This window comes from Babylonia areolata, chromosome 15 (genome assembly GCF_041734735.1).
Source record: "Babylonia areolata isolate BAREFJ2019XMU chromosome 15, ASM4173473v1, whole genome shotgun sequence".
NCBI lineage: Eukaryota > Metazoa > Mollusca > Gastropoda > Neogastropoda > Buccinidae > Babylonia > Babylonia areolata.
In genome coordinates, this window is record NC_134890.1 from 6063364 (window position 1) to 6074928 (window position 11565).

The 11565-nt window shown below is 42.7% G+C and overlaps 1 protein-coding gene across 2 annotated transcripts in view; it reads right to left on the reverse strand.

Moving 5' to 3' along the window:
• Nucleotides 1–6116, reverse strand: part of LOC143290397 (uncharacterized) — an 83690-nt gene extending 77574 nt beyond the window's left edge. For both annotated transcript variants that reach the window (XM_076599796.1, XM_076599795.1), the window contains exon 1: nucleotides 5989–6116. The gene's annotated coding sequence lies outside the window, so the exon portion shown is untranslated. The remainder of the gene's footprint in view (nucleotides 1–5988) is intronic.
• Nucleotides 6117–11565: the final 5449 nt, after the last annotated feature.

Consider the following 11565-nt stretch of genomic DNA (forward strand, 5'->3'; position numbering starts at 1 on the left):
CAGAACATTATGTGCACACCAGACAATGGAGTGTTTTGGAGAGCAAATGTAAAATCATGTATTCATGCAAAATTATATCCGCACGTCTCTAAAGATATATGCAAACATGCACATGGCTACACAATAGGCCAACACATGTACGTGTGTGTAAGACTTAAGACACTTTTTTTCTTCTTTTTTAAAAATTTTTAATATAAACTTTACAATAAAATGTCTTCATAGTAATATGAATCACAAGAGGGTAGATTCCCTGCAGAGGAGTGTACATCTGGTGTGTGGGGGTGTGGCACCCAGAACGTAGAGTGGTGTATGCCTGGGAAGGAGAGCAATGAATGCCCAATGCAAAAGTGAGTTAAGCCTTGTACCAACCATCATGTGCTCCAAAAGGCGAGTTGCATCCCTTGATACAGATATTCAGGCGAAGTGGAGGGTAGTAAATGAGTATATATATATATATATGTATCCCTTTTTGTGTTACTTTCCTCCTTGTGCTCAGGGAGGGCACCCCTCCCCGAATAGGGAGGGGTATGGCACTAGGAGGGGACCATGGTTGAGTGCCACTGTAGCTGTCAGTGTCACAGACGCACGTGAGTTCAAGTTGTGCTGGCCGCCCAAGGGAGGTAATAGTTACACTCCTTGGTGCCAACAGTGGTCCCCTGCAGAGGGGCTGGATGTGCGAGTCACACGTTTCCCAGTGATGAACATTTATAGGACGATTTGATAAAAAAATAAAGGGAGCAATCAAGAGAGTGGTCAGTAAGTGATGCTGGCTGTACAACTGCAGCAGACGACAGACAGTGACTGAATTTTTAGCAGAACACAGTGTGAGCGATTTTCTTGGCACTCAGCCAATGCAGTCTGATGAGAATTGGATGATGTGACGGTGTGAGAGGGGTGAAGAGGAGGAGGGTGGGGACTGAGGAGGCATGGCCTCACACCCATATTATCACTTGGAGAAGTCACAATGCACTGTGTATCTATCTCTTTAAAAAAATAAATAAATAAATTGTGGTTGTTCTAGTATGATTTTGTGTGTGCTGATTTGTCCAGAAAATATATTTTAGTGCAAATTACCTATGTTTGTAATGAACGAGCTGAAAATGTGACAAAAAACAAAACACTGATTTCAAAACAACAGAGCGCGGAACCACCGACATGGTGTTTGCTGCAAGGCAGCTGCAAGAGAAATGTCAGGAGCAAAATGCTGATCTGTTCTCCACCTATGTCGACCTCACTAAGGCCTTCGACACCGTGAGTAGAGAGGGACTGTGGAAGATCATGGCCAAGTACGGATGCCCTCGGAAATTTATTTCCTTAGTCAGCCAATTCCATGAAGGCATGCAGGCTCGAGTCCAGGACAATGGTGAAACATCTGCTCCTTTTGCTGTCACAAATGGTGTCAAGCAAAGCTGTGTCCTGGCTCCAACGCTGTTCAGCCTCATGTTCTCTGCAATGCTTACTGATGCCTTCAGAGATGGCGATGTTGGAATCGGCCTAAAGTACCGAACAGATGGCAAGCTGTTTAACCTCTGAAGGCTTCAAGCAAAAACGAAGGTCATGACAGATATCATCAGAGACTTTTTGTTTGCTGATGATTGTGCCCTCAACGCTGGATCTGAAGCTGACATGCAACTCAGCGCCGACAAGTTTGCCACTGCCAGCAGGAACTTCGGCCTTACCATCAGCATGAGGAAAACTGAAGTTCTCCATCAGCCAGCCCCAGGGAAACCCTACGTTGAGCCCAACATCACAGTCAACGGTCACAGACTCAGTGTGGTGGAGCGGTTCACATACCTTGGCAGCACACTGTCACGAAATGCGACCATCGACGATGAAGTGAACATGATTGCAAGAGCAAGCGCAGCTTTTGGTAGACTCAATGCAAATGTCTGGAACAGAAGAGGCATTAGTCTTGAGACCAAACTTAAGGTCTACAGAGCAGTAGTTCTCCCCACACTACTGTACGCCTGCGAAACTTGGACAGTGTACCAACGACATGCCAAGAAGCTGAACCACTTCCACACAACATGCCTCAGGAAGCTACTGAACATCAAGTGGCAAGACAGGACCCCAGACACAGAGGTGCTCGCAAAAGCAACCCTTCCCAGCATCTTCACCATCCTGATGCAGTCCCAGCTTCGCTGGGCTGGACACGTGGCGCGCATGCCAGACCATCGGCTGCCCAGAAGGCTCTTCTATGGCGAGTTGCAACAAGGGAAGAGATCACAGGGAGGTCAGAAGAAGCGCTTCAGAGATACTCTGAAAGTCTCTCTGAAAGCGTTTGATATCAACCCTGACTCCTGGGAGGAATCTGCAGTGGACCGTGACAAATGGTGCGCTGCTGTGCACAAAGGCACCAAGTTGTGCGAGGCCAACAGGACTGCTGCAGCTGTTCAGAAGAGGCAGGCCAGAAAGTCACGGGCAAACAAGCTCCCTGACAATGGTATGCCTGTCTTTGTCTGCCCCAACTGTCAGCGAACATTTCGTGCGCAGATTGGACTATTCAGCCATCTGCACATTCACAGATAGATTCTTGAGCATCCTCCCCCCACCCCACCACCACCCTCCCCCCATCCCCCAGCTGGATGACAACGATGGTCATCATCGATCTCGATGGACACACCACCATGTCACTAAAAATACATAAAATGGAAAAACATCACATGTTTTGTATTCTTTATTCATTTACCTTTCAGAAAATATGTACTCTTACGGGTATTTCTCCAATAACAAAGAGTACAGGATTTTTTTTTTAATTTACACCCGATTTTTGTTTTTGTTTTTTGTAAAAAAAAAAAATAAAAAAAAACCTGGCAAATAGATTTCACTTAAATCTTATTTTCCTGGCAGTGGAACTGGAAGGGTTTTTAATGACATTTGTTTGTGTCATTTACAGGCACTGTCTTCTTTCCTTATTTTTCTTCCGAAACTACTGCAATAAAACAATATAAAACCCTTTGTGACTGGCCCCTATACATCCTTGGCCTGTGCAAGGATTTTTCTATCCTTTCACTCTTTCTAATTCTATCCTGTAAATTCATTAATTCTTTTAATTCCCCCTTGCCACGGTCACTCACACACACACACACACATGTGTATATGGGCAGTTCTACAATACTGAATATTGTTTCATGACATTCAATGCAAAAATGAAAAGTGCAAGAAAATATGTCAAACATATTTTCTGGCATTGATTAAACATCCCACTGATGGTAATACCAGCTGAAAAGAAGTGGCTTATACCAGCTGCCCAGAAAAAGCTTCCATTGTGAACCAGTCCAGTGTGGCTGAAATGATGTGGGTTACACAGACTCAGTAGACACCATCCATTTCTTGTCCTTCAAGAAATTAAGATATCAAAATAACCTATGTCGCACAGCAAACAGACACTGTAGTATACATGATTGAAGGTGAAATAATAAGGAACAAATGAAAGAATTACTAGAAAGATGCCTGCTTAAAGTGGACACCATAAGCCACATAACTTTTGGTTCTTGACATCTCTGCAGAAACTGTGGCTACATGTTTTCACAATTATGACTGCTAATCAAAACACATTTTTACCCATAATAAAACCTGATGACAGTTTTGATTTTGTTTTTTTCACAAAGAATGATATACTTGCAAATAAAATGTTCTGGTTTATGTGGACACCAAATTTATTGGTGAGTTAACTAATAAATGAATTGTAAAACATGCATATCCTGCACATGTGCGCACACACAATGAGGGACAGAAAGAGAGAGACTCTGAGAGAGAGATAAAATGATAATCATAATGACTAAGGCCAAAGACAAGTGGAATTATTTTTATATTTGAGAAAAAATAATCTTCATAAGTTCATTAAAAAGAAAACAACAACCAAAAATAAAGATAATTCCATTCAGATTCACTGCATATGAATCTGCACAAAGCCCTCATCCAAACAGACAGACAGACTCACAAGCATTCATGCATGCACACGCACACATACACAGTAATACACACACATGCACATACACACACAGAGTGACATGTGTGCAATCACAGAATTGAAAACAAGTTTTATTAAGTGATTAAAAGTAAAGTTCGGTCTATTGAGCGTACTGGTATATAAGCTGCACCCACTAAATTTATGAAAAAATTGAACTTCATATATACATAAGCCGCACTGGCTTATAAGCCGCACTTATTTTCAGTACCGGAACACATACTGATACTACAGAAAAGCTGTCAATACCGTAGGTTATGAAATAAACACAAGCAGGAACAACACTAAGAAAAGCAAGCGAAAATACTGCTAGTGCCACAAAAAATAATAAAAATAAAAATAAATAAACAAAACGAAAATAAGATCCATAATTTAGGGACAGTCACATTTATTCAACGTCAGTAAAATACAGATCTTATTCTGAACTGCGTCATAGACTGGGGATTCTGACATCCATGTGAACATAGGTCTGTTGAGTCTATTGTTGTATTAAAAGCAACAGTAAAGCTGATTATTATAATATTGATAACAAAAGCAGTACCCAGAAAAACATCTCATACTAAAAAAAGAGCATATAACTTTCAAGCTTTAATAAGTGATTAAGATTTCTTCAAACAGAGGTAGACCATAATCTGAATTCATACTATCCAATGAAAAAGGGAGAAAGACAGATTGGGGATGGGTGAGAGAGAGACAAAGTGGGGTGAGGTGGGGGCAATAATACATGTACACTAATCACAAGGATATTAACGAAAAACAGTAACACAAAACCATGACTATCAACTTAAACACACTTCTGCAGAATCATGAAATAAATTTACTCATATTTTCACAACTTTATTCTCTAAAAAGAAGAAACCATTGTGAAAGCATCAATGTTAATCCAAATTATAAGCTTTATTAAAAAAAACCTAGATCTACACATATATATCAGTAATAGTATAGCCCTTCCTCCTCCCATCCACAATGTATACTACGGACATTGAAAAAATACTAACAAACAAGATACCTTGATGAAACAGTCTGCAGTAACACAAGCTAATAAATTATCATAAATAAATGAATAATGAAATAGACAATATCAAATTAAATAAATAAGATTTTACTTTTAAAATGAATCAAAGCATTCAGTACAGTCTATGCATCATGGCACTCATATTCCAAAGGCAGAGATGAGTTATTTAGGGCAAGTAAAAGAAATGAATATAGTAAAATTACTATAAAAACAACAACAACAAAACAAAAAAAAACAACCATGCCCTCCTATTAAATACTGTCAATAGATGAATATCGCAATAGCTGCAATGGATAATCCATCAAAAGCTTATTTTAAAAATATCATCCAGTCATAAATGCACAAAGTATCAATAACATGCATCATCCACATACACACACACACACACACACACACACATTTCTTAAAATCTCTGGTTGGAGCTTTTGAAAACAACACACCTTACAAGGGCGTGAACTTCGTGACAGGTGACACACTTCCGGAAGCACATAAGTTCTTATTTATGTCAAAAGGCGTCATTTTCATAATTTACTGCAGAGTTGCTAGATATTTAAGCGATCAAGGATACATATATTATATTTCGACTGTATATATGTTAGAATGTTTGCAAAGCACTAAATTTGTCTGAAGTTCCTTTCAAAAACTGAAAGGTTAACACCGGCAAGGCAAGGGAAATAATTAGTGATTTGCGAACGAAAGCAGACGAAGACTGCGACTTTCTTCTCTATTATCACCCGACAAGATTGTAATGTACAGTATATTGGCAACTGTGTTTCAATACACACAGTCGTAACTACCAGCACACTGTTACATTCAAAAGGTGTTTTTAGACGATCCCATGAGTATAATGATCGATCTGACAAGACTTCACTACCTCTTCCACTTGTTCAGTTGTAGCAGTCTTTAAGAGCACATCAACACTATAGCAACGAACCACACAAGACACAGTTACACGTAACACATGCATGCTATTATCAATTTGAATAAATCAAAGGTAACTTACGATATAGCTGTCGTTGTGAATACTGTCACTTTCCCCAAGGATTATCAAGTCGATGGGAGAAATTAACACCTATAATTTTGACACTTCGTCCGCCATTGAGCGTGGCCGAATCGATTCCTGCGCATGCGCGGCGTTTGAGGAAGTGAGCCCAAAAGAGAAAAATCATCCTAGCATCCTAAATTACTGCACTTATTTGTTGCAATTTTTGTGCATGTATGATACGATACTACCATTAGTAGAAGTTGTAACCCATTTTCATTGGATTTCGACTTTTATTTTGTGCGTTATTTCACTCAATTTTTATACGGATTCTGTCACCAAACTATAGCATGCCACCATCTTGCTTTTTCCGTTTTTCGTCCCCAAAACCATGGAAATGTAACCAATAGGTGCAATAATTTAGGATGCTAAAATTGAACATTACCCAAAATAACTTTGCGGCTATAAAAAGTTACTTACAATTTACCATCGTTGTCCTAGCGTTTGCAAAAATAAATGTCAGGAACAGAACATCTTCCAGTGGCCAAAACAAACCGTCTCTCTCTCTCTCTCTCTCACACACACACACACCGACACACACATGCAACAGTTTATAACCTCTGTCACAGACGCGGCCAAGGCCCAATGACCCTCGACTGACTGACTCAAACACTGGTATCAAGTTGACGCCAGTCAGTACCCAGTTTGGCAACACTGCCCCAGTTGCACGCTGGCTCACACACACACACACTGACACACACACCGGCACCATGATGCAGCTCCCCGGGCAGGACATGCATACACACACGAACGCATTGGCAAGCACACCGGCACATTCTGCCACAGGTTTGCCGCAAAAATTAAAGGGGAAAGAACTTATTTGCACTGACTGATTTGTTCAGTCACGGCCACAGTCAGTTGGGAACTGAAGGTCCACATGCTTAAACCCTGCTGTACATTTTGAAGAAATCTGCGCGTTGTTGGTTTTGAGGTCATGCTGATAATCGTTTGATTATCAGTCCATAAAATAGCCTGCTCATGCTCTCAGTACCGGCCATGTGGCATTCAGGAAGACTTCCAGCTGTTCAGTCGGGCTCAGTCTCTGACTTTCAGTCCGACAATCATTCTTTCTGTGAGGTGAACCTCTGATGGTGTGATCATGGCCTTGTATCTGTTTTGGGGGGAACTCATTTACTTTCCGTAATAAGATCTTCCCAGATGCAAATTCACTCGTTACTCTACCAGCAACTGAGTTTGCCGTCACGGCTCAGCTCACCGGCTCATTTTCCTGCACTTGACCCCAGAGGGCAGTATATGCTATCCATGTAAGCTTTTTCATCTGGATGTTGCGCACTCCCCATTTCACTTTCAACTTTTTGTACCAAAAGTAATTCAAAATCATGGCTGCCTGCCACTGGACAGCATGTGTCACTGCTTCACCATTCACTGAGTGCAGTGTCTGCCAGGCTGGACCGTATGTTGTGCCGTTCAGTTTGTACACGGCATACTCTTCCCTTTGTTTTCTTCTCTCTTTATTTTATTTTATTTTATTTTATTTTATTTTATTTTTTTCAGTGTATCATCAACCAGACTAATAGAAAACATATTTGATGACTGAACACTTTTGTATTTTTGATGATAATTATCCTATTCTTTGCCGCTCAGCCGTGTTGTATTCTACTGATAAGTAGCTCAAGTTAATCAACCCCTGCAACGGTCATGCCCTCAGTTCATTCTTGACAATACCTTCCCTTAGTAGGTGAAATGATTGTGCACAGTACATAATGAAAGGATATCCTTTATGCGTATTTTTTTTTTTAACTGGAGGGCTATCCTTTATGCACAGTAATAATCTGGAAGGGTGTCCTTTATGCACACTCACTGTCTGGCATGATATACTTTATGCACACTCATTTCTGGATGTATGTACTTTATGAACAATCACTATCTGGAAGGATATCATTTAATGCACAGTAACTAATTTGAAGGATCTTCTTCACGCACAGTAAATAACGGTAAGGATCTCCTGTATGCACAGTCACTGACTGGAAGGATATCATTTTTGTGCAGTCACTATCTGGAAGGATGTCCGTTTATACACAGAAAGTATCTACAATAATATCCTTTACGCGCATTAAATGACTGGAAGGCTATATACTTGACGCATACGAATGAGTGCCTGTTTGTTTATAGTGATGTGTTGTGGGGAAGGGGGATGGCGTGACTGCTTTTAAATTTTGCATTAAAATGTAGACTTTTGTTGTATTGGGATGTGTGTGACTGGTGTTGGAAGTGAATTTTCAGAATTGTGATATGATTTTGTGGATTGTGATATCAGGAGTAGTTTTATTTTTATTTTTAATAATTGTTATTCAAACTTCTGGCCATAAGAGAGAGCCTTACAAAGAGTCTCAAGGCGAGAGCGTGTGAGGGAGGTTACACAAGCGCGGAATGCAATTCGCCAGAGCCATTAGCGAGGTACAGTACCTGTGACTGACTGCTGCCGCGCTGATGCTGACCAGTACCTTTGGGAGCAGGACACCGCGACAGATAATATACCATACAGAAAGTAAGAGAGCTCCTTTGGGTCAAAGAGAAACAATCATTTTCAATTTCATGTATTTTATATCAAATTGGCAGAAGACGCAAATTTGCTCCCATAAATGTTTTCCAGTTTCTTACCAGTCATGAAATTTCATAAAAAATTTAATCGGTATTATATCGACTGCAAAGGTGAATTTTCAAAGTTAGCACGGGATCATTTAGTTCTGAAATACAATTTTGTTGACTTTTTACGAATGCACAAGAAATGCTTCATGCTCTGCTTATTAATGTGTAGATATGAATACATAAATGCGTGTTAACCAGATTTGTTTGGATGAACATTGCCGGTTCAGACAATTAAATCAGAAAGTATGGAAGGCAGATAATGGCACAATCGACCAACAGCATGTCTTGATGTGAAAAGAACGGTATGATTCACATATGGGGCGACCATCCCCAACCCAGCGGGTCCCCGGGTGGCGGATTGGGTAACGGCCCTCAGATATGGGGGCTAGCTGCGATATAAGTCAGGCTTGCCTGGCCGAATAAGCAGTCCCAGACCAACTGGCGATGTTCCTACCAGGACGGGGTGGGTCAACAGGTGGCACTGTTGTCCTCACTGAAATACCCCATGTGTCCTATCACGGGTTCATCATGCGGTCAAGAGGCGCGTTATAACCTCTAGCCCCGGGGTGGGACCCTCGGAGAAACAATCCCCCCTGTGCTCACAGGACAGGACGTATGGGCCATGAGCTAAGGGTGAGGCACCCCGAAAGAAAACTCCATCTGAAGACGGCGGTATCGGACCACGATACCACGCATCCACGCCTCCATGATGATGCAGTCCACAGAATCTCGATGTGGCGCTCGACCTTCGGAGACCCGCCGGGGAGGCCGGGAGCCGGGCCCTTTGCCTCAAAGGGGCCCACCCCAAGCAACCGGTGGTCGGACAAGGAAATTCCGCATCCCCATGCGACGAAGAAGGAGACCTCATCCTCCTGCTGGGGCCAAGCAAACAGTGCCACCCAGAACGCTCAACATTCTCCAGTGGAATGCAGAAGGGGTGCATAAGAATAAACTTGGCCTGGCAGAAAGGATGCACCAAGAAAATATTGACATTGCATGTGTCCGAGAGACACATTTGACCGTAAACCATCGCTTTCAAGTGAGGGGTTACGAGACCATCAGGTTGGACCGTGAGGAAAGAAACAAAGGAGGGGTGTTTGTCTTGGTGCGGAATTCCATCGCCACACAAGAACTCAAGATCAACACCAGTCAACAGGCAGAGATCCAAGGGGTTGATATAGTCTTTAAAGAACACAACATCAGGATCTACAATGTCTATTGCCCTCAAGATCGTGATCTTTCCCTCACATACATGAACATCCCAGACAACAAGTGCGTGGTGGTGGGAGATTTCAACAGTCACTCAGAGAGATGGGGCTATGAGGAAACGGACAGGAGAGGCGAGGAAGTTGAGGACTGGGAGATTGACACACATCTTCATCTCATCAACCAAGAAGATGATGAACCCACCTTCTATTCTAGACGTTGGATGACCACATCAACACCACATCTAGCGTTCGTCACCAACGACCTGTTCGTCAGGACCACAAGAACAGTCCTCAACCAGCTTGGAGGAAGTGACCACAAGCCCATAAAACTCTCTATCAACCTCAGCTTGCAGGCTCCCCAAGCAAAGTGTTTTCCCCGCTGGAATTACAGAAAGGCGGACTGGACTCTCTTCGAGACCCTCACAGATACATACACAAAGCCAATCAACATCAGGCAGAAGGACTCAAACAAGATGGTTCAAGACTTCACAAAGGCCGTCTTGAAAGCTGCTGTAGAATCCATCCCAAGAGGAGCACGCAAAAACTACAAGCCCTACTGGACGGAGGAACTCCAGAATCTGGAAGATACTGTTACGGAAGCTAGGGACCGAGCAGAAAAGCAGCCATCACTGGAGAACAACATAGCGCTGAAGGAAGTAACTGCCAGATACAAGCTGTCCTGCGCACAAACTGCAAGAAAAGGCTGGCAAGAGAAAACTGAAAGCCTAAATCTCGACAAGGATGGCAGCAAGCTGTAGACACTGGCTAGAGCCCTCAGCAACGAAACGAGTCACACCACAATAACAATACAAGAGAATGGAAATTACCTCTCTGGAAAGAAAGCAGCAGACCACTTCATAGACGTCTGTGAAAACATCAGCAATCTGGAAGTCCCCCCTGAACATAGAGCTGCAGTGCACAGGGCCCAAGGTGAACTTCATGAGAAAGAGCCCCAAGAGGAAGTCATGACCACAGCTTTCACAGAGAAAGAACGGGAGGAAGCGTTGCAGAGCCTCAAAACTGAAGAAGTCACCTGGACCAGACGGAATCACAAATGAAATGATTCTGCATCTTGGGATGAAGAGCAAGGCAGTCCTTCTAACAATCTTCAACTCCAGCTGGAAGATAGGATCAGTACCACAGTGTTGGAGGGAAGCAGACATGATCCCCATTCACAAAAAATGGAAAGGACAAGTCGAAGGCTGACAGCTACAGACCCATCATCCTTACAAGCTGCTTTGGAAAGCTGATGGAGAGACTTGTCAACACTAGGCTTGTCTGGTACCTTGAGATCAGCTGCTGAGCCCTGAACAGGCAGGCTTCCGCCAAGACAGATCAACAGAAGACCAGATCACATTCATCACTCAAAGCATTGAGGACGCATTCCAAGAAAAGAACACGCTTGCTGTCTGGATTGACATGGCGAAGGCGTTCGACAAAGTCTGGAAGGACGGACCCGGGCTCAAACTACGGCGATGTGGTGAGTCTGGGAGGATGTACACCTGGATCAGCCAGTACCTACACAAACACCAAGCCCGAGTCAAGATTCAGGGCCAGAAGAGCAAGAAGAAGGTGCTGAGACAGGGAATACCACAAGGAGGAGTCCTTTCGCCAACGCTATTCCTCATCTTCATAGATGACATCGTCAGAGAACTGCCAAGAGGTCAGAGGAGCGATCTACGCAGATGACCTGGTACTCTGGTGCTCTGACGAATACACC